Genomic DNA, 24,127 nt, shown 5'->3' on the forward strand with positions numbered 1-24,127 from the left:
GTGCGAGGCATGCAGCACTGTGTTGCATGCAGCAGTGTGTGTGGTGCAGCAGTGTGTGGCGTGCAGAAGTGTGTGGCATGCAGCAGTGTGCAGCGTGCAGCAGTGTGAGTAATGCAGCAGTGTGCAGCGTGCCGCAGTGTGATGCGTGCAGCAGTGTGATGCGTGCAGCAGTGTGAGGCGTGCAGCAGTGTAAGGCGTGCAGCAGTGTGCAGCAGTGTGAGTAATGCAGCAGTGTGAGGCGGGCAGCAGTGTGTGGCATGCAGCAGTGTGAGGCATGCAGCAGTGTGAGGTGTGCAGCAGTGTGAGGCATGCAGCAGTATGTGGCATGCAGCAGTGTGTGGCATGCAGCAGTGTGTCGTGCAGCAGTGTACAGCATGCAGCAGTGTGAGATGTGCAACAGTGTGAGGCATGCAGCAGTGAGGCATGCAGCAGTGTGCTGCGTTCAGCAGTGTGAGTAATGCAGCAGTGTGAGGCATGCAGCAGTTTGAGGCGTGCAGCAGTTTGAGGCGTGCAGCAGTGTGAGGCATGCAGCAGTAATAGGCATGCAGCAGTGTGAGGCGTGCAGCAGTGTGAGGCAAACAGGCCGGCAGCGATGTCCGCGGACTAGCAAGGGAGATCAGCACTTCATCCGCGTATAAACTTATTTTATGGACATAGGCCCCAAACTTGATCCCTTCAACAGCGAAATTCTGTCGTATTTTCTGGGCCGAAGGCTCCACATAGAGGGTGAAGAGGAGGGGTGACAGAGGACACCCCTGCCTCGTGCCCCTGCCGATACGGAAACTAGAAGAGGTGTAGCCATTCAGTCTGACCATTGCTGTCGGGAATTTGTAGCAATTAAAAATAAAAGTACGGAACTTCTCCCGCATCCCCACCCTCTCTAACACTCGCTCTAAGTAGGGCCAATGAACGCGGTCAAATACCTTTTCGGCGTCTATAGCCAACATCATATACTCCCCGGGCACCCGACCAGCCTTTTCTATAAGATGAAGAATCCGTTTGGTGTTATCTGATGTCCGACGTTCAGGTATAAAACCCACCTGATCCGGTTCAATGAGGCCGGGCATGAGAGAGGAGAGGCGAGCGGCCAAGATCCCTGTGTACAGTTTGAGGTCAACATTGAGGAGGGATATCGGACGATATGCCCGCAGTTTGTCCTGTCCTTCCCAGGTTTAGGAATCACTGCGAAAGAAGCCCCCAAGAGATCAGGTGGGATCACACCCATTTCAGCAAAGGAATTAAACAGTTGAGTAAGAAGGGGGCAAGCACCGCATAAAACTTATTGTAGGAAATAGTGGGGAAACCGTCCGGCCCCGGAGCTTTCGCTAACTTCAGGCTGGATATGGCAGCTATGACCTCCTCTGTTTGGATATTCCTGTCAAGGTGTTCGGCCTGAGCCGTCATCAGAGAGGACAGGGAAACCGAGTCCAAAAAAGCAGCCCCTTCTGAGCTATCAGACAGGTCCTCCGTATACAAGGCAGCATAAAAGTCGCGGAATGTTTCCACTATTCCTGCATCGTCCGATGTGCTGGTTCTATCCGGCCTAACCATTTCTCTGACCTCTTGCAGTTGGTGAGCCTCCCTCAACCTCCTGCCCACATCTATCCCCCCGGTATAATAAGCGTGCCTTAGCCTCAAGGCCGCATACTCTGCTCTATCTTGATCAAGTGCTGTCAATTGAAGGTGCATTGTCTTAAGTTGGCGCCACACCCTCTGGGCCCCCGTCCTCAGATGCATCTGTTCTAATTTACGGACGCGTTGAGTGAGTTCCTCACGTTTACGCTGGTGCTCCTTATTGTCAGCCACCGAAAGCGCAATGAATTCCCCTCTAACTACAGTCTTCAGCACAGCCCATTGCGTTGCCAGTGAGGTATCCGAGTTCGCATTATGTGAGAGGTAGTCAGTGATGGTGGCCTGTATGTGTTTAACAATGTCAGCCCTATGCAAAAGAGTATCCCAGAGGCGCCACATCCTGGAGGGAAGCGAGGCCGGCGGAAGAGTAAAAGTGGCGAGAACCGGGGCGTGATCAGATAGGGAAGCCACCCCCATTTCAACAGTGATCGCAAGCGCGCGCATAGGAGCAGAACCCAGCAGGTGATCCAGCTTTGCATAGGTCTTATGTGCATTCGAATAATAAGAATATTCCCTGTCCGAGTGGTGGAAACTACGCCAGAGGTCATGCAGGTCCAAATCGCTCAGTCTCCTCAGTCCTGCTGCAGAGATCGCCCCTACCTGGTGTGTGCGCTGACAAGATCTGACTAAAAGGTTGTCAAACACTAAGTTCAGGTCACCCCCCAAGATGAAATTACGGTCTGACGTGGCTGTAGCCTCTGTAAGTGCGGCATGTAGGAACTTCTCCTGACCCTCGTTTGGGCATACAGGGAGCCAACAGTAAAAATCATTCCACCCAGGGCAAAGCGATAGGTCAGCAGCTGCCCCTTAAGCTCCACACCTTTGTGTAGTACCCCCCCTTGAATCACTGCGCTACCAGTATTGCCACCCCAGCTGTCTTAGTAGAACAGGAATAGAAGAACTGAGTTGGAAATCTACGGGACCGGAGCCAGTGACAGTCACGCGCCAGCAAATGAGTCTCCTGGAGCAGGCAGACGTCTGCTTGTGTGTTCTCCAAGCACGACAGTATCGCCCTGCGCTTCTCCGGGTTATTAAGGCCCCTCACATTGAGGGTTAGGATCCTATGAATAGCAGCAGGTATGACCAATAGTCACCAGGATAAAGCTTACCCCCAGGGAATCATAAGCAGCATCGCCAGAGCAAGGGGCTACCCAAAGGAGTATGACAGGTCGGACATGAGGGACTACACTAGAGCAAGGAAAGATGCAAACGTGTAGCACTGGACACCGTACCCCCCCCCCAGCCCAAACTACCAAACACATGAAGGAAACAAAATAGTGCAGAAACATACAGTCCATCAACCATGGTTGATTAGTAAAAGACATCTGGGTAAATCACCAACAGGAAAGTCCCCTCTCTCCCGCCAACAGCCAAGGCCTTAGAAAATCAAACAATCGGTCTGTTACAAAGTCAATAGTCAACAGGGTGGTGTGCTGGGGGATTCCACAGAAACTGCCTCCAGAGCCAACATTCTCCCCTCCATGACTTCCGCCGTGCAGGGTTTTCTGAGACGCCGCCGGCGACCCTGTAAACGCCATCAAGGCTTGGGGGTCTTCCTCCTCACCCTCCGATTCCAGCAGCTTCACACCTAGCAGTCTGCTGGCCTCCGACAACGAACGTAGCGGGTACAGCTTGTTGTCCATACGGAATGCCAATCTGAACGGGTGGCCCCAACTATAGGTGATATTGTGCTGCTGCAGGTGTGCAGTGCTAGGCCTGAAGGACCTCCTCTTCTGTAAGGTCAGGGCAGATAAGTCCTGATAGAGAACTGGGGATTGTCCCCAAAACTGTAGAGGTTGCATTTGCTGCGCCTTTTGGAGGATAGCTTTTTTGGTGCGATAGTCCTGGACACAGACTAATATGTCCGGTGGGGAAGCCGTCAGGGCCCTCGGGGGAGCCACCCTGTGCGCTCAATCTAGTCGCAGCTCAGTCTCCAAGGGTCAGGCCAGGATGTAATTAAAAAGCTCCTTGGCGTAGGAAAACAGATCCTTTGAATCCTCACCCATCTGCACTCCTCTAATGTGAATGTTGTGGCGCCGGTACCTGTTTTCCAGGTCCTCGAGATGGGTTTGAAGATCTACTTGCTGACCATGGATTCGGAGTATCTCCTGCTGTAAGGCCGCTATTTCGGTGTCCATTCCATCGCTCTTACCCTTCAGATCAGCAACCCTCTCACCAATTCCATCCATTTCCCGGCAGACTTCATGAATTTCCGAGGTGAATTCTTGCTTGAGGGTGTGGACATCATCCCGGAGAGCGGCAAACATGGACTCGAGGAACGCTTTGGTGATGGGTTCAACTCCATCTTCCTTGCTTGGTCTATGCCCGGAGGCCCCGGCCGCTGCGGTAGAGGCCATTGTATCCGACTGCACCTTGACAAATAAGTCTTTGATGGTCCTGTCCTTCCTGTTCTGGAAGAGGGCATAGCCCACCCTGTAGTTGCGCAAGCCAAGCACAGAGGGTCCCCCCGTCGCAGATATAAGTTCCTGCCCAGCAAGTGACCACAAAGAACGAACTCCAGGCCCACAGGGACGGTAAACTCCTGGAACACTCCAGCAGACGTGGAGAGGGCGTTGCTTCTACCCGGTCCTCTAGTCTCTGCAGCCCCGCCAGGTCTGGCACGCCTGGTCCCGCTACTGCCCAACACCACACTGCTGGCTCCTGCTCCCTACGCCTGTTTAAGTCCGGCCGCTTTCTCAGACGACGGCCCACCACCACCAAGCTCTCCGTGACCTTCCTCTCCGATGTTCCACTGGGCAGCCTATGTCACAAGGGACCCTCCGGCACGCCGCCCTCCACACTCCGGCAACGCCTCCAGGTCCTCCACCAGAGCCCGCCGCGTCTGCGCTGTCCTCCTGTCGCTAGCAGCCGCCGCCACCCCCAAGAGAGACTCCCGGGTCAAACCTCCACCAACACTGCACTTTCCAAGGCCAACTGTGTCCCCTGCAGCAGCACCGCTCTCCTCCGTGGCGCACAGTCTAACAAGCGATGACTCCCGAATCTCCACTGCGGCCCGGAGCCTCCAGCCAAGCTCCGCACCACTCACCGGTATCTTCTGCTAGCGCCTGCGGCCGGCCTCCTCAGCCGATCTCGGGCCCGCTAACCAGTCTGCGCGGTAGGCCTCTGCAGATCAACGCCTTGGGCCTCGCTCATGCCCTGATGCCAGCCGAGCAGTCCTTTCTCGCGGCAAGGTCTGGCCCTCCTTCAGGCACCGTGAGCCCCAATCACCCAAACACCGGCAGCTCCACCGGGTTTAGCGCCTGCTGCCGCCGCCGTCCAGCCACTGCGGGCCCGTCCAAAGATGGCGGCCCCCACTACGCACCGCCACAGAGCCCCAGCACCAGAATAGCCAGGAACCACCAACGGCCGTACCTCAGCAGGTGGAGAAATCAGGAGAGCGGCACCAATCCCGGCACCCCGCAGGTCTCAATCAGCGGTGAGATGCACCGCCGGACCCCGCTGCCTCCGGCTCAATTGCTCCGGGCTCCCCACAAAATGGTGGCCTGGTTGACCCCATCGAGGGTCTCCAAGCTCTGGTCACCGGTGAGGGGGCACCAGCCCACCTCCACCGGGAGCGCCACAGTCCTCTCCGCAGCTCCGTCCATGGCACAGTGGCCCACCTGCCCAGGAAGGCATAGAGTAGCTCAGCCAGTCCCACAGCCGCCCACCGCTGTCTCAGGCCTCACCAGTCTCCTCCGGCCGCCAAAACGTTCAGCCCGCCTCACAAGCTAAAATCGCCTTCCAGACCCGCGCGCCGGCTCTCAGCTGCACCAATCGATTCCCAGTCAAATTCCGCACCGGGACCTGGACCGACTGTGGCTATGACGGCACGAAAGCTGGTACTGGTGACGGCCGTCGGCGGGAGCTCCGGAGCAATACGTCTGCTCACGCCGCCATCTTGGCCACACCCCATCGTCCAAAACTTTAAAAGAGAAATAGAAACAATGTGAGAGAGAGTGAGAGAGAGAAAGAGAGAAAAAATGACATTAAAACTGTGAGAGAGGGAGCAGTTAATACTGGAGAAAATCTTTGTAGCTCACCTTTTGCCACCGTTGTGTGTACAAGCATGTGGTGGTTCATAGTGCACCCTTAGGTTTAGTGATCTGAAAGATAGTACATCGAGTTAGAAATAGCATAGTACATACAACTGCACAAGTATATTTTTGGGTTATTTCTTTGTACACTCAGGATAATGTATTTCATCAACTTCCACTGTAAGGAGGTGTCTGTGTGCTGTTTTTCTTCTAAAGTAGTATATCCCATGCACCCCCACTGCATACCGGTGAGTTCTCAATACTGCGTACCGAGACTGTTGCACCCCATTGACTCGCAGAGTCCAGAGGTGAGTGCTTTTTCTTGCAAACTCAGAGGCAGTTTTACACGTTCCTTGCGCCACTTTCCCATGTTAAAAGTGACACAAAAGTGGCGCAAGGGGCTTGTAAATCTGCCCCTCAGACTGTTGTAACCTATCTATTCTCACTGCCCGGAGGTAATTGTGCATTCCTACGCAGTCAAGCGTAGGAATGCACACTACCCACTCTCTCCGCACACAGATGACTTGTCGTTGCTTCGGAAACAAGCTTCTTTGCTCACCTTGTGCCATTGGCTTGATTCAAAGAGGGTGTCAAAGCAGGCTTCTCAGATGTTGTTACGATGGCCACTCATCATCGCAGAATGCACGAACATAGAGCTTTGGAGGTGTTTGGGGAGGGGGACGCCAATTTGTGAAACACAACCTGTAAGATAAAAAGGAAGTCAACATTGTGTCATTTCTTTATCAAAGGAGAGAGGAAGTGAGAGAGTGACTGAAAAGAATATTCGCAGCTCACCTTTCTGTCACCGGTGTGTTTTTCACCACATGCCGGGACATAATGCACCCTGAAGCTCTACATCTAAAAGAGAGTAAAAGAAAGATGTTATGATTGGGATTTGTTAATATCTTAATGTGGAGTAGACTTACATCGTCTTTTCAGACATCTTCCCCCCCGCATTTAAAAACAACTATTTGTACAGTTCCAACTTGTTTAATAGGCTTTGATTTTTGAAAAATTACTATAGTACAATTTTTTTATACGGTTGTGAAAGCAAGAGGTGCGAAGTGATACACGTGGTTTCAATTATCAAGAGCGTCGGACATTTCACCGATTATAAAAGCGTTCCTGTTAATGGAAAAAAAATATATAAATGCAATAAGATACAGTATATACGACTGCGTATGCCTAAATCGCTGCGTCGCCTTTTTGTGTCCAGTCTGGTGCACCCCTTCGACTCCCTCCGATGCGCACCCAGGCATCATTGCTCACCTTTTCGTGGACAGGACACGTTCTACATCATGCAGTCCCACTCTGCCACCAAGAAGTCTCACATTTGGTGCTGAGTCTTGATATGGTTATGGGAAAGGACATACTCGTGCTCCCATCATCATCACAGGCTTCTCACCCACTCAGTCCTTGCTGTACCACTAACTCATTGACCAAAGAGGCCACGCACGTAGTGGTGGACCGTTGTACTTGGTGGTTTGGGCCTACATGAGGTGTCCGAACCACTAGGACGGGCCATTACCGCACTTGCGATGGGAGCAACTCTAAAATGGCGTAGAGCACGTGCACCCCGTCTTTTTTATTGAAGGGTCATGAGTGTAGTGACACATGTGCTGGATGGGTGTGGTGTGGGTGTATACTAAGCATGGGCGAAATTTGCGAAATCGCAGATTTTTTTGCGATTTGCCCTGGAGTACTTTCTACTGGCTAATCCAGTAAGTGCTCCCTCATTGGGTAAATGTATAGTGCTTTTACTACACTGCAGCTGCGTAAAGGGCCAGAAGATGTGTCTTCAGTGACCATGTGTGCCTGTGCCTGTGTTACAGGCACACATGGTCACTGGAGGCACATCTTCTGGCCCTTTACGCAGCTACAGTGTAGTAAAAGCACTATGGGGCAGATGTACAAGCCGCTTGCACCTCTTTTGCGCCGCAGTTACATCAATTTTGTGACGCAGCGGCAGCACAAAAGATGCGCCATAGTGCTGGGTATTAACAACGTGATGCATCTGAGAGATGCGTCACGTTGTAAAGCCCTGCACCATCAGGAGGCGTTCCGGCGCAGGGGAGGGCGTTTCTGCGCAGGAACGCCTCCTAAAAGTGACTGAGTGAAATCTACAAGATTTCACTCAGTCACTTTTAGGCCAATGCTGCGTCAAAATCCTGCGTCTGCTTGAAGCAGGCGCAAGGCTTGATGCAGCATTGGGGAGATAGGGCTCCCCAGAGCATTGCTGGAGCTGCGTTGCGCTTGCGACGCAGCTCCAGTAATGCGCTGCTTTTACGGCACAGATGCGTGACGCATCTGTGCCGTTTTTGACACATGGTGCAGCGCATTGTAAATGCGGCGCACCATGGGTGGCGGAGCTGCGGTGCACAATAACTGGTGCATCCCTGGGGATGCGCCAGTTATTGTAAATCTGCCCCAATACATTTATCCAACGAGGGAGCACTTACTGATTAGACAGTAGAAAGTACTCCAGTTGAGTAGAGGTATTGCACAAAAAGGTGGCATCTTCATGGACAAACACGCAGGGCGGGATTCATTCTGCCCCCTGTTAGACTCGTTTTTTGTGCCCTTCTGCCCTCTGTTAGACTAGGTTTTCGCTTGTTTTTCTGCCTTCTGCCCTCTGTTAGACTCGTTTTTCTCTTGTTTTTCTGCCCATCTGCCCCCTGTAAGACTCGTTTTTTGTGCCCTTCTGCCCTCTGTTAGACTAATTTTTCCCTTTTTTTTCTGCCCTTCTGCCCTCTGTTAGACTCGTTTTTTGTGCCCTTCGACCCACTGTTATTCCCTTGTTTATGTGCCCTTCTGCCCTCTGTTAGACTCGTTTTTTGTGCCCTTCTGCCCTCTGTTAGACTCGTTTTTGTGCCTTTCTGCCCCCTGTTAGACTCGTTTTTTGTGCCCTTCTGCCCTCTGTCAGACTCATTTTTCCCTTGTTTTTCTGCCCTTCTGTCCTCTGTTAGACTGGTTTTTGTGCCCTTCTGCCCTCTGTTAGACTCGTTTTCCCTTGTTTTTCTGCTCTTCTGCCCTTTGTTAGACTGCTTTTTGTGACTATCTGCCCTCTGCATCACCACACCATCACTCAGCGCTACCCCAGCATCACTCAGCACCACCACATTATCACTCAGCACCACCACATTATCACTCAGCACCACCACAGCACCACTCAGCACCACCACAGCACCACTCAGTGCCACCACAGCATCACTCAGCACCACCACACATCACTCAGCACCACCACATTATCACTCAGCACCACCACAGCACCACTCAACACCAGCACAGCATCACTCAGCATCACCACAGCACCACTCAGCGCCAACTCAGCACCACCACAGCATAACTCAGCACCACCACAGCATCACTCAGTGCCACCACATTATCACTTAGCACCACCACAGCATCACTCAGCACCATCCCAGTATCACTCAGCACCACTACAGCACCACTCAGCATCACCACAGCACCACTCAGCACCACCACAGCACCACTCAGCGCCACCCCAGCATCAATCTGCGCAACCATTCAACAACAACTGGTTCAAATATGTTCTCTCAATTTTTCAAGCTTTATTACAAATGTCACAAAAAGATGTTAATATTTCACTTCTGTTCTTGGATTTTCATCACAATAAAATACACTGAACATAATCTTCACAAAAGTTATTCACAAAAGTTTAAGCTATTGCCATTATAAATTAAAATCACTTGTATTTAAGTATTAATTATTTAAAAAAATTAAAAGCCATTGTAATTTGTAATATCAATACATCTAAGTCACATAAATACAAAACATGTTGCATTACAAATGCTATAGGTGTCACATTTGCGAAAGTTATAACTATTGGCATTGTAAATAACAAAGCTATTAATTTAGCTATTTTCAAAACCAACACATGAATAAAAAAATTGTCATTTACAAGACCAATAGCTCAAACTTTCCTAATGCCAGACCTATTGCATTGCAAATGCTTGTTTTTATATCTGTCAGTGCTTCCTGTTGAGGTTTAATTTTCGTCACAGGCGCCTCATTGCCTACTTGTAACTATTCTCTGACCCTGCTTTAAGGGTCAGAGCAGGGTCAGAGAATAGTTGCAAGTAGGCAACGAGGCGCCAGGAAGCACTTACAGGCTTACAGCAGCAGGTGCCCAAGTTGAAGTTAATTTCTTTGGAACCCTTTTGTAAAAGGTTACAAAAAATTAGCTTCAACTTTTGCACCTGCTGCTGTAACCCTGTATGTGCTTGGCTGAAAATTTGTCCCCGCTGATTCGCAGATTTTACAGCGATTTCGCGGGATTTGCAGATCGTGAAATCGCGGAAAATCCGCAAATTCCGCAAGCGGAATGAATTTTCAGCCCATGCTTAGTGTATACCAGGCATGAGGGAGTGTGTGTGTGCCATTCTGACAACTAGACCTGGAACTAAGAAATCAGTACAATGGAAATCTGGGCAATGTTGCGTTTTTGTTTTGTTCTGGTAGCGTAATTGGAGTGGGCTGGACTGACATATGCCAGTGCTGCTCGAGGCCCTGAACCATGACTCCGAAGCTATGGGCATGGTTCCGTTGTTAGCTATATGAGAAAACAAGTGATTTGGGTGTCCGTTTTGTAGTGCTGGCGACACCCGGGTCTTAAACGCAAATGTATCATTATATCTGTAAATTTCCACAGCATGGCCAACATGGAAGGTGCAGGGTATCACTGACTCTATATTCATCCATGGTTGCACACATAAAAGATGGTGGATTCAACGCATTTCTGCGATTATGAATGTTTGTTGTACATTCAGTGGAGTGTTGTAGCTGTAGTAATACAGGGCTGTGAAAGGTTTAAGTTGTCGTTTTTTCCACATGAAGGGCAGCTAATATATATACGTATGTGGCGATTCAGGTACACTGTCGAACTTGGTGCTGGAAATCAGTGTTCGAGGCTCGGAGTTGCGTCCACATCTTGTTATTGTAGAGTAATGACGTAATCTACGCATGCGTGAAAATGTACTGTAAATGCGGTGCTCATGTAAATTGCTAATATAGTTTTGGGTTGATTTTGCGCTATATAAATATGCTAAAAAAAACTTTTCAAAGGAGGAATAGCCCACACCTACTGTCAGAGGTAAGATGGGTGCATACGCTATTTATAGCACAATATAATGTGGTAGGGCGCAGCAGCAGCATTTTACAAACATAATAAATACACAGACACAGATAGATAGTTGAAGTGGGCTTGGGCACGTGTGCTCAACTCCATTTTATTATGTTGCTGTTCGTAACAAGTAGAATAGTAATCATGATATCATACATAGGTATTTAATCGTAAGTGGTTTATGACTTCTGCTGTACAAAGGTAGGAGCACTACATGTGAAATAATACACAGTAGATTGTATCGTAAAGGGTTCATGAGTTGTGGTGCACTACTTTAAGGTCAGTTTGAGTGGAACCTGCGATGATGCGTGGTTCAGGCAGACCGCACTGGTAAGAATGTCTTTTGACTACTGAATTTTGCCTTAATAAGGCCACATGGCGATTATTTCTGGTGCACTGAGTATAAGTGGTAAGTGTGGTGTTTAGCGTATGCTCACCCTGCGATGATGCGTAGTCCGAACGGGCTGCACTCAAAGCATTGGCTTTTGCATGCTGGACTGCATGTACTTTGAGGGTGAAAAATAAAAGTACCATCGATGGTTATCAATTCTCAGCAACAAAATGATCAGAATCAGATGATTCTTCCAGTGGTGTAGCTGTACAATTGTCTCTGCCTTAAATAAATCAAGGCTGAATTTCCTACTGTTCGTAGTGTAGATGCAAAGTTGAATTCAAGTTGTGAACCCTGCTGTCCGCAGTGTAGATGGAAGGCACTACTCGATACAAACATCGATGAATGCTTTTTTGTCACAGTTAACAGAATCTGAGGACACAGTACAATTGACTCTGCCTTAAATAAATCGAGAATGAATGTAATATTGTCTATAGAGCTGATGCGCTCCTGGTATCAAGTGGTGAACTCTGTTGATCGCAGTGTACATTTGAAAACAGTACTCAGTACACTCATTGAGGAATGTTTTTTGTGGCATCCTTTAACAAAATGGTCTCTGTCTTACATAAATCAAAGATAACTTGAATGCTGTCCGTAGTGTAGATGGAAAGCTGAATTCAAGTTGTGAACCCTGCTGTTCGAAATGTAGATCTTAGGTTGCACTGCATTATCTGTAACGAACTCCATACATTGACTGTTGCTTATGGGATTCATGAACTGGTATCAAGTGGTGAACTCTGTTGATCGTAGTGTACATTTGTAGGCAGTACTCAGTACAGTCATTGAGGAATGTTTTTTGTCGCATCATTTAACAAATTTGTCTCTGCCTTATATAAATCAAGGCTAACTTGAATGCTGTCCGTAGTGTAGATGAAAAGCTATATTCAAGTTGTGAAACCTGCTGTGCGTAGTGTGGATCGAAGGCAGTAGTTGGCACAGACATCGAGAAATGCTTTTTGTCACTTATTTAAACAAAATCTGAAGACTTATAGTGCAATTGTCTCTGCGTTAAATAAATCAAGGCTACATTTCCTACTGTTTATACTTTAATAATATATGAGGACATAGTACAATTGTCTCTGCCTTAAATAAATCGAGACTGAATTCAATGTTGTCTGTAGTGTTTCTGCACCACTGTTATCAAATTGTAAACTCTACTGACCGCATTGTAGATCGAAAGTTGTATTCTTTTAGTCTCCTCATCTCCTCTCTTGAGAAATGTTCCGGATGTTTTGTCTGAAGATGTCTCCTCATACTTGCTGTTTCACAAGAGTATTTTTTTGTACTTTTACCCCTGGACAGCTCTGCCTTGCAGATTTTGAAAATGACTTTGGTGTCATTAACCTGCTTCTGCAACGGAGTAAAAGTAAAAAACTTCCAGACAATTGATGTATACTTCTCTGGAGGGGGAGGTTCAGGCACAAATTCTTCATTTCCAGAGTGTTCTGAATCAGAAGATGCTTCATTAGTAGCCATTTCTCTAACCTTGCTGAGAAACAGGTGTGCAAAATTGAAAAAGAGCAGATCTTGGCAGTAGATGTCTTCTCCTCAGGAAGGTCTAAAAAGAAAGATGATTGAAATGGGTGGGGTACTTCAATACTTACAATAGGAAGTGTAATGAACCAATCAAATCTCTTTTTTTCCTGGTCACATGGTGTCTGCGCACGGTACGCACACGCAGCTGGCACCGACCGCGTCTCCCGCATATGACGTGACGCGCAACCGCGTGACCGTCACGTCGCATAATACGTATATCTTGTGTATGCGCCACAAGTCGCGTACCAGTCGAATAGCGTCGTGTTCGGAAAGTGTAACTGTCGCGCCCGCAATCCACTGGTGATGATGTCACATATTACATCATTCATGACATGGTCAGTGACATCACCGATGACATCACTTATGACATCTCAAATGACATCACTGATTACATCATCCAAATGACAATCAGATACACCTCATCATACACTAGCATAACCTTTCATCACTTACTGAAAAATACAGAGTGTCATATTTGAATCCATTGACACAGTAATACAAGTATCTAAAAACCTACTCAGTAATTTATAGATCTACACACACATCTAATCAATTACCTATAGATTCACTCATACATGATATCAATAATCAATAGAACACTATCAAATATACTTGTACACCTATATTGATATTACACACTAGCACACATTCTATTCACTTATGCAGTCATCCTACTCACTTTTGGAAATAATGTATCATATTTAAATTTACTCAGCTACACACTTATACTAATAGCACTTCAGGTATTCATATAGATGGTAACTGATACTTTATGTGTTATGAAATCACTATTACAAGTATACAGTTATATATACAGTCACTCATGCAATTAATGAGCTTTATGTATAGTTATTTATATACAACGACTGTCATATACACTGCTTTTTATTTTTTCTACTTTGTTGGACATGTACCATTGAGAAATATATTTGCTCATCACCACACTCATAAAGATATTCACTCACCCAAACAACTATTATAACATGTAGTCTCCACGTCATATACCTACTGAATTAACTATTGACATATCTTTGGGCAGTCACAGATCCCCCACCGAACCACACACAGATTCACTCTCCCATACAAATAATCAGTTAACTAACCAATAACTAACATAGACTTTCACGTAGCTAGTAACTAACTGGTGCAGCAGTTTACACAACAACTGACAAAATAATACAGATATTCACACAGTTAATCACTATAAAATATATTTAGTGAGGCAGTATAAATTAGTCAAGTAAACAGTCAATCACACTGCTACTAAATCCTCCCTCAAGATAGGAATATATTCACTGATTCTTAAATGCAGATTGCTATTTATATAATAATACATATTTAAATATTAAACCAAACCACATTCTCTGGAAGATGTCATCAGTGATGTCATCAGTGATGTCATTTGAGATGTCATCAGTGATGAAACTGACCATGTCATGAATTATGTAATATGTGACATCATCACCAGTGAATTGCGGGCGCGAGAGTTACAGTTAATACAACTAACTATAACAGAGGAATTTCAATGGTTTTGTATGAGTGAAATGTCCAGATAACTATAACACCCCTGAAACCTATGTTTTTTTCAGTGAATATATATATATATATATCCTCTTAACAGAAGATGACCGAAAGTAGGGATGAAGACAGACAACCGTTTCACATCGCACACTCGCAGCCAGACTGCACGACGCGGGAATCCAAGGAGCCGCCCTTGACTGGACCCAATCCTTCCTCTCCGCCAGAACTCAGAGGATCCAACTCCCACCTTTCCTCTCCACACCCACGGAAATCTTCTCTGGCCCAGGGTACTACTTGTACCTAAAATCTGGAGCTTGATGGATGCTCCACCACCCCAGAAGACAGTGACAGGCCAGGGGGGGGCAGGTTGCAAAACAAGCAGGGTGAGGCAGTGAAGGACACAAGGCTCCCACGAGGAGCGTTTGAAAAATGGCTCTTGCGATCTGGTAGTCTATTTTGTAGGTGTATTAGCAAACTCTGCCCTGCATTCACCTACATGACATCATCCATCCAGCAAAAGTAGTGATGGATCACAGAGGACACTGACTTTGCTACTGGGATTCCTTTGAGTGTGCTGTTGGGGACGATGCTGCTAGCTGGTGCCTTTGCTTATGCATTGTGTTTCCGTCTGCTTGTTGTTTTGTATTCTTATCCAGTTCGGCCTTGTTAGCTCTTGTCTTGTTTCGCAGTACCTGACGCTGTCACCTGTCATCTTGTTCCGTTTCACTTTGTTCCGAGCTTCTCATGGTAGATGCCAGATCTGAGGCCCCCGTGCTAACTGACGCAGGTTCGGGACTTTTCCATCCGCGTATCTTGTAGTACTGCGTCGTAAAGTAACCCTCTCTCACCTTAACGTCGTTTGAAACACCCCTAGCCCAATGGGTTATTTGTTCTCCTTTGCTCCTTCAGGCGTCAGAGGGATGTGACTGGTATCCGCCTGGGGTATTCCGAAAGAACTGCACTTGAACGAGGCCTTGTGTTTCCCGTGCATCATCTGAGTGGGAGGAAGAAAAGACGGTACATTCCGTAGTGCATGTGAACCTGCAGCAATGACATAACTTCCAGAGAGTGTATACAAATATGTTGTGTAAGAGAACATTGTGCAGCAAGCATTGTCGCTAGTTCTGGCCTTACAGCCATGGTCTCCAGGGTCCTGTCTCAGATCAGACTCTGATTGTTATTTGTTTCACTGAATCATCAGGTATGTGGGAGTAGCTCATGGGCTGCTTCGCCTTGCATGAAAAGTCAGTATTTTTGTTATTGTGGATATTGGGGTTTATATTTACTGTCATTTTTTATGTTGATGAAACAGTTTTTTTGTGGAAGTTCAAGTGCCACGGGTGTTGTGCCTCTTTCTTTAAGAGCACAGCCATTGCAATGTCCGCAACTAGAAGCAGGGATGGGGGTGGGTCAGCCTTTGTGTACAATCCGGGGCAGTCTTGTGATAGGATGATGTCAAGGCGAGTCATGGGAACTGCTGGAGGAGCTGTTTTCCATTGCAAGCCTGGGTGTATATAAATAACGCAATAAAATATACATTAAATCATGTGAAGTCTGAATTAGAAGCTCTGAGTGGAGGCAGGGCTCAGTCAGGGAAGAGATGCATGCCTGTAGCAGGAATAGAACAGGGCGGGCTGCACAGAATCCATCAATAGAGGTCAGATGGACAGGCAGCGCACCTGGGACTAATTGCACTAAATAAATGAGCAATTAAGGATATTACAGGAAGAAGGAGACATCTCAGGCCTCCCCATGACCCTTACGGTACTTCCACTGAAACAACCAATCTGTGGAGTGCTAGAAAGCATTTGGCTTGTCCGCCTGTCAATCACACCTCCTCTTTTGGTCAGAGCTGCGATTCCTTGAGAGGACCGATAGCAGCTGACTGCAGTTTCTGCCTTCTTTCTGTCACTGTCTGGTGTTAAGAAAAGGGATCGCAGATGGACATTGTGAATGTATGTAAGGTCAAGACATCCGGCAGGTGGGATGTACATGTGCACAGGGCACACGCGGGCACTCGGCATGTGGGCTATTACAGCACACCAGAAAAACAGAAATGTAATTACGCCTCCACATGAGCACAATGGTGCTGAACATCTGACAACCTCAATGTCACCCAAAGTCTTCTTCCCCAGTACAATCATCCTACCACATTCTCTGACCCCTTCAAAGGACAGGCAGCAGATGCTTGAACAGAGCAGCAAAATAAATAATGTGGAATAATGACAGAAGGCCGCCTATCAGCTCGATTTATGGTGAATTTCACAAAGTATCAATAAATTGACTAGATTTTTGCCGAATAGATATTGGGTTTCAACAAAAACAACAAAGCACAGGGGATGGACAACGGTCTTTCCTCTGAAAATGACAATGTAGAGCTGGAAGACAAGCATTCTTTCTCTGTCCCGTGTACAATGAGGGCAATACAGGTAAAGCTGTTGTGGTTTCAAGGCATTAGGGATTTTCTGGGTATCAAGAACAGGGCCTCATTTCGAATACGTTGCACAAAAATGCACCAGCACAGACAGATACGTTTTGTATCTGATTTAGACCTCATGGAAAAAGAATGAGATACATGCACACATTGTGTTAGAACATTTTTTGTAAGAGTTATTACAACACTCGGACTTAGGGGCTGTAATGTATGTAGGGGACGCTAGGCCCACATGCTTGCGAACAAAGCACACAGACACCGTAGTAGGGTACTGTTCACTGGCCCAGGGCACGTACACCTCCTTTTATTTGCAGGGTCAATTTACCAGTGACGCCTGTGATGGGTGGGTGTAAGGTGTGGGGTACAAGCAGGCAGAACACTAGAACGTGTCCAGCAGGACACTACAGGGGCCCCTCATCACATTCTGCAGGGCGGCCATCATTTTACTTTACTCCACTGGTAGTGCCAATGCAGATCCTACTGCAATGTGGGCGTGTTTCAGGAGTCTTGCTGGACACAAATGAGCGATACCTTTAGAGTCACTGAACTACGAAGGTGCTGGGGCGTTTCCTTCCAGGGCTGGCGTTAAGCCCTACAGGGCAGTCTGTAAGTGACCGGCCTACTGGTCTCACAGGTGCTATGGGCTATGTTTTGGGCTGTGTGTGGGCTCTTATGGTCTGAGGGGCCCGTTTTCACTTTTCTGACATTACCACAAACTGTGCCCTGAGCATCACAAACGTATGCAGCCTCATACCGTGCAAAACACATACACAGCTTGTTGATTTGGAAATGCGGGAGAGAACGGGACTTTTTTTTAGCTTTTATATTTGGTGTCCGGGACTATTTTCTCTCCTACTCCGACCCTGACTTTTTCTCATCTTTTGACGTCATCTGTGCGTGACTACGTCAAAGACGCCCCGTGGAGCCGAAAGCATGCCAGGTTTGAGACTTATAGGTGAGTGAGACCGAGCTATTATCACTTCGCAACGAAAATGGCTCACTTGCGCGCTTTCAACAACCCTCGGAGTTCACCGCCGCAGCAACTGCAACGCAACAACCCCGGATGACAGAAAAGTAAGCAGGAACCGAGTCTTTAAAAGGGCTTTTGGCAGGGGCAGGAGATGCTTTCTGCGCGCCTGCTGGCGGGTCCCTATGTGACGTGCGCCTTCACCAGCATTTACTGTAATGTTGCACTCAAACGGGAATGCCATTAGAGCCCTTTCTGCAGGGGGTGGGGAGCGCGCTGAGTGCAGCGGTTAATAAATATAACATGAACAGGAGTGCGAGGCCATTGATTTCAAAGAATCGCCGCGCAGCGGGTTCATCTGGGCGCTCTAATGGATGGTTTTAGCCTCACAGTCACAGCTGTCTGAGGCTCTCACGGGCAGATTCATAATTAGGACCGGATCGCAAAACATGGCGTCGCTGGGGAAATTACAAATGAATAACAAAATCAAAACTTTGTTGACAACGGGGAAAGTGGCTTCAAATGAGAGGAAGCCTTTGGTCCGGACTCCGAACCACTTTCGAGCCACTCGGGGTGATTTAAGAATTGCGTCCATGGGGTGAAGAAAAGCGTTGGGCTTAGGGGACCCACAAAGAGACCTCTGGGGTGAACCGTGAACGATGGTAAATTAATGTATATATTGGCACTTGTATAGCACAAGTATCAGGGTTGGATTGGGATTAAAAACTGGCCCGGTCACTAAAGTGGCCCACATTTGCATATTGCCATTCCGCAAACCACTGCTTCTGCGAAATTTTATAAAAAGGAGAGGGGGAGGTTTAAAAAAAACGCACAGATTAGTTTACACTGGTGAAACACACCTGAAAACAAGTGATGCCACTTTTGCTCAGGCCCCCTGACCCCGCTCAATATGCATAGATTAATGGGCCGGCCAAGCAAGAGAAAAGGAGTGACACCTCTGCCATTGATAACAAGGAGGTAATGAACGCCCATCTGCCTCCAGAAAGGCCACTCAGGCACCCACTGGGCTGCTGGCAGCATCAAACAATGCAGAAACCGCCCAAATCGGCCCCCAAAGGTGTTGTGTCCTGCTGGACACAGTCTAGTGTTTCTGCCAGCCTCTCCCTCGAGGGCTGGCCCACACACACTCCCTCACCCATCCAACACGGGCGTCACCAGTCAGGTGACCCCGCAAATAAAAGAGCCCGAGTGCATGTGCTTGTGGCTAGTTCACAGTACCCCAATCCAGTGTCTGTGTTATCATTCATTCATTATGTGGGCCGAGGGCCCAGGTTTTAACATTGGCGACGAGGCGTCTTCCCCACGCCGTGCCAACTAGCAGCACCGTTGCCTCAGGCTTCCCAAAGAAGTGGGCACGTCGACCCAAGCAGAGGGGGAACCCTTCCTTGCTGTGGAAGAGGGACAGAAGCGGCACCGGCGATGAAGATTGAGCGATGCAAATAATCTAGTTCCTAGAAGAAGAAAGCGCCAGAGGCTCTGCAACCTCACCTGCCGCTGCCCAGTAAACTGTGCCGTGAGGAAGAAGGTTGGCTGGACCGGCAATGCACCAGTAGTACGCCCAGGGACCTGATGCTGCAAAGGGCAAGAAATCTGCATGTTTGGGAGAAGCTGTGAGTGACCCCGTGTCACCCCCGTCCACAAGACGCCACTGCAGCAAGAAGCCACTGCAGCGAGACGCCACTGCAGAGAGATGCCACTGCAGCGAGACACCACTGCAGCACGATGCTACTGGAGCAAGATGCCACTGCAGCAAGACGCTACTACAGCAAGACGCCACTGCAGCAAGAAGCAACCTGTCTTGCGTGGCCTTTCGCCTCATTTCAGAGAAGATAAGGAGTGGAGAGATATAGGACGGTGTCAGTCCTTTTCCAGGAAAGCAGACGACAACAGGTGCGCAGTAGAAGTCAGCAAAAGGGGACCAGAACGAGTACTCACACCATCACCTGAATGCATCTTCTAAGATACGACAGCCACTGGGGTGTGGTGACGTCATTCTTCACAGTGACCATCCAGCCACTTGTCGCCGGCTGCTTAAAGGAAAGGGCATCCCTGTTTGTTTACACACATGCCAAACAAGAAGAGTTGCACCAAGTGTACGATGAGTATCGTGACTGCCAAGGTTCACCAGTCACCCATAATCACTGCCAGTCCTCACCACCTGTTGTACAGTCGGCTCATGGCAGCCACTCCCTCATATGCCATGTGCATCACTACCATCCCGGGAGTATCACGTGTCACAACTGGAGTCTTGCACCATTGCCATACAGAGCGACGATCTGAAGATACAGTGACCATCAGTTTAACTGGTGCATGTCCTGATCCTGGTTGCGAGAGCATGTTCTGACCATGACACATCCACCCCTGAAGTTTGCACAAGTGACTAGGCGGTGGCTCCAGAGTCAGAGCCCATATGCAGTCCTGTGGCAACTGATCCAAGGGGCCTTCTCGATCGTGAGAGATGGACTTTACTTTGCCCCACAAATGGATTCCAGGAAGTAGCCAGGCCATACAACTGAGACTTCAAAAGGTCACAGGATGCCAAGATTGTCATCAAGGGTTAAGCGACATCGTCGTCAGGTGTTTTTACAATGACCTCCACCTACGCTCCTGATGCACCTATTTTGAACAATAAGACACTAATTGCCTCACTGCAAGAGTATGCTGGACAGAGGAACATCACATAGGTGAACCATCACTCAACTGATGCTAAGCTGCAATGTCCGGACTTGATCAGCACCATGTTCGTGTCCAGATATGCCTGGTTAATGTATGGACATGTAAAAAACACAGTTGATGGACAGATTGCAGAACAATGTCTTACATTCACCCCAGTAAAGTATGGACACGTGCCAAGATGTCCGGGTGCTCCCAGCTGCACCTGTCCACCGCTGTCCTGCGAGCTGCATCTCTGAACTGTGAGACTTCAGTTATTTTCAGTTGTGATTTCATTCCTTCACATAGGTTGGACTCTTGTTTGTTGTTTTTCATTTTAATACAATTTGGGAGGAATGTTGTGTCCTGCTGGACACAGTCTAGTGTTTATGCCAGCCACTCCCTCGAGGGCTGGCCCCCACACACACCCCCTCACCCATCCAACATGGGCGTCACCAGTCAGGTGACCCCGCAAATAAAAGAGCTAGAGTACACTTACTTGTGGCTAGTTCACAGTACCCCAATCCAGTGTCTGTGTTGTCATTGATTATGTGGGCCTAGGACCCAGGATTTAACCCCAGGCTGCTCAAAAAAGCAGCCCACAACAGGAATTCGGATACGGGCCCCTCGGGCATTGCCCGAGTGCCGGCGTTACCAATCTGATGCTGACAAGTATACCTCGGAGCATCGGAGGGCTGAATGGAGGGCATGCACCCTAAAACAGGATTCAAGATGGTTCAAAATGAGATAGGTAAATACATAGATCCATACTCTGTACGCCAGTCGTGCTTAAAGTGGAAGACTTTTCTAGTGACTGATCTTTGACATAATCCTGTTTTGCATGCTGTGGGCCTACTTTTTTTTTTTTTTTTGTAGATTTATATAGCGCAAACTCGACCCAAAGGTTTTGGAGTGCTTTACATGTGCACCAGTTACATTATATAAGGATGCATTCATTTTTGGTAGGCGCTGTGAGATTACGTGATATGCCCAGAATCACAGGATGTTGAGCCAACGCCAGCCGAGACTCAAACCTGGTTCCGCAGCTCCGAAGTCGGCAGCTCTGGCCCATATTCCACATCCTGTAAAGCTTTAGTACATGGCAACGCAATTGGGACCAGCATGGGCAAGGACAGGACTTTAAGTGGGATGCAAAGAGAAGAAGGGTTCCCAAAAGGGGCCTTGTCTATATATTTAAGGGAGTGTCTTGATACAGGTCCATTACTCTGTGCACAACTAGCACACATGACCATTGATCTGTGCACAGTTGGCATACAGGACTTGTCCAGTGTGCGCTCTGCTGTAAGGCCAAGGATTGGACCACCACGTATTCTGAACACCTTTTTGACCCTCTGACAGGCACTGGGAGAAGCTTATACTGCCTCCAGCCACAACTCAATCATGGCCTGTTATAAACACTTGGATGCATTGCACAAGAATAACAAGCTGCCTGAAAAGAAATACCATAACGCAACATCCCGAAAATAACCAATATTCTAAGGGAATGTCAGATTACATAAAGCGTGTGAAATTTAGATAGGAACGACATGGATGACCTTAACATTTTTTACACTCGTTCAGAAATCGATCAGTGATTCTCCTTTTAAATAAGGACAGGAATGCAGGGCCCGAAGGGGGCCTGTTTTTAAGTCTGTTTATTTTAACTACCCAGAGGGACCCGGCACACTTAAAGCCCTGGAGAAGGGCTCAAAACGTAAGCCCCACAATACAGTTAGGTACTCCCTGTCCATCTAATATTTGCTGAACTTGGGATGAATATACGGTCATTCCCTACAAACTGTCATCTGACAAAGTTCACTCTTGGATGGATAGCCCCCAGCAGGAGGGTCACGGGATACACCCCTCACCATTAGGCCGCCCTCCCCTTACATTCAACAAGCCTTGTAGTCCACCATATATTCCAACGAATGGCCAGCAGTGTAGCCGGTGGTTGAAATGGAAAAATAGAAGTGCAGGTACTCTGGACCAGAGCATCTGCTTTATTTCTAAGAAGTGCCGGTACTCTCCAATTAAAAGTGTTAGATCTCTCTTGAGAGGTGCCGGTACTCTCCCTCTCAACAAAAAAGTGCGGTACTCACTACTGGCCCATTTAAAGCACATAGGGCCCGATGTAGGGGCCTTAATACCGGTCGGAAACGGCCGATTTCGGCCGTTTCCGACCGTTAAATGGCCATTTGGTATGTAGGTGCTCGTTTCCAAGGGCATATGTAGGTAACTGCACATTTACCGAATCGGTAAAATTACCTAATCGGTAAAATACCGATTCGGTAATTCTACCGATTCGGTAAATTCCTAATGTAGGTGGGACTCTTCTGAGTCCCACAGGTGTTACCGAATCGGTATTTTACCATGAAATACAACTTCATGGTAAAATACCTATTCTGGTGTGCATGCACATGTGTGCATGCACACCTATGCCATGTGGCAGGCAGACCTGCCCCTAGGGCATGTATGCCTGTCACATGGCACCCAAGCATGTATTGGGGGTGCTAGGGGGTGTCAAAGTGACACCCCCTGCACCCTTGCAGAAATCGGTAATTACCGATTCGGTAAATACCGATTCGGTAATGCCCTTTGATTCCTATGGGCTTCAAGGCCCATAGGAATCAATGGGGGATACCGATTCGGTATTTACAGAATCGGTAAATACCGAATCTTACAGATTCGGTATTTATCGATTCTGAAATACCCACATCTCCCCCCCTCCAATTTACCACTTCTCAAATACCGAATCGGTATGATTCGGTATTTAAGAAGTGGTAAATTGGAGTTTACCTACATCGGGCCCTGAGTTCGGCTATCATTAGTGCAGCAGTTGCAGTAGCACCTGGGGTTTGATAGACCCCCATTTTTGATGTCTTTTCAACCAACTGAAGGGTAAGGTGGTACAGCTCATTGTTTGCATCAAAGTCCATTGCACCCGTGCTACACCGCTGCAAAATGGCGCCTCTCACGCCACCTCAGTGCCGAGGCCGGCGTGGCACAGTCCAGTTAAAACCTTCTTTAAATCAATCCTTGCCCCGAGGCCCGTGCAAACGCCCTGTGTGGCTGCGAGTCGTAACGAGGCATCGATCCCTCGTGCTCCTCAAAGGGAGACGGACATCTCGCCCAGCATCCTCTTAACCCAGTCGTAAACGTTTACTACATCCGGTGTTTGTCTACGCTGCTAATTGCCCTGTCACATAAAAACAAACTCAACGTGACCTTCTGCTGGTAAAGATGATAAGTAGAAGGCGGGTGCAAGGTACAGGCTGCAGTCCCTGGGAGGCAGGGGTGCCGCCCCTGAGGCCAGGGGTCAAAAGCAGTCCAGAGAAATGTTGGAATACCAACTGGGGGCTGAGGGAACGAGCGTGACCGTGTGCAGCCGCGTGTGAGGGATCGGGTGAATTCCAAGAGCACTTCTGAGCACTGTATCTGGCCATATGCTGTTTATGAATTATTCGTAAACAGTATTCAATACTTTGTGGGTTAGTGCAGATTCGAACCGAAGACGAATTAATTAGATGAAAACAAAGTTGCACCAAGAGGTTGAAAGATACACAGAGGGCCCAGGCATGCAACAAATGGAATTGCTCTTTCACTTTGACATCATATTTTTTTAGACTGAATTCGAAACGAATTTTGACTAATTTGTAACCTTTTGGGGCTCGTTCTTGAGGCAGGAGCCTCTGAGGCAGGTTGTGCGCGGTCCCGTATTTAGGTTTCGCAGAAATCTATTTCTGCTGTCGACCACCCTCCCTGGCCTGGGATGTTTGCACCTCCAGGCTGTGTGGTG

Source organism: Lissotriton vulgaris, chromosome 5 (assembly GCF_964263255.1).
Source record: "Lissotriton vulgaris chromosome 5, aLisVul1.2, whole genome shotgun sequence".
NCBI classification, from domain to species: domain Eukaryota; kingdom Metazoa; phylum Chordata; class Amphibia; order Caudata; family Salamandridae; genus Lissotriton; species Lissotriton vulgaris.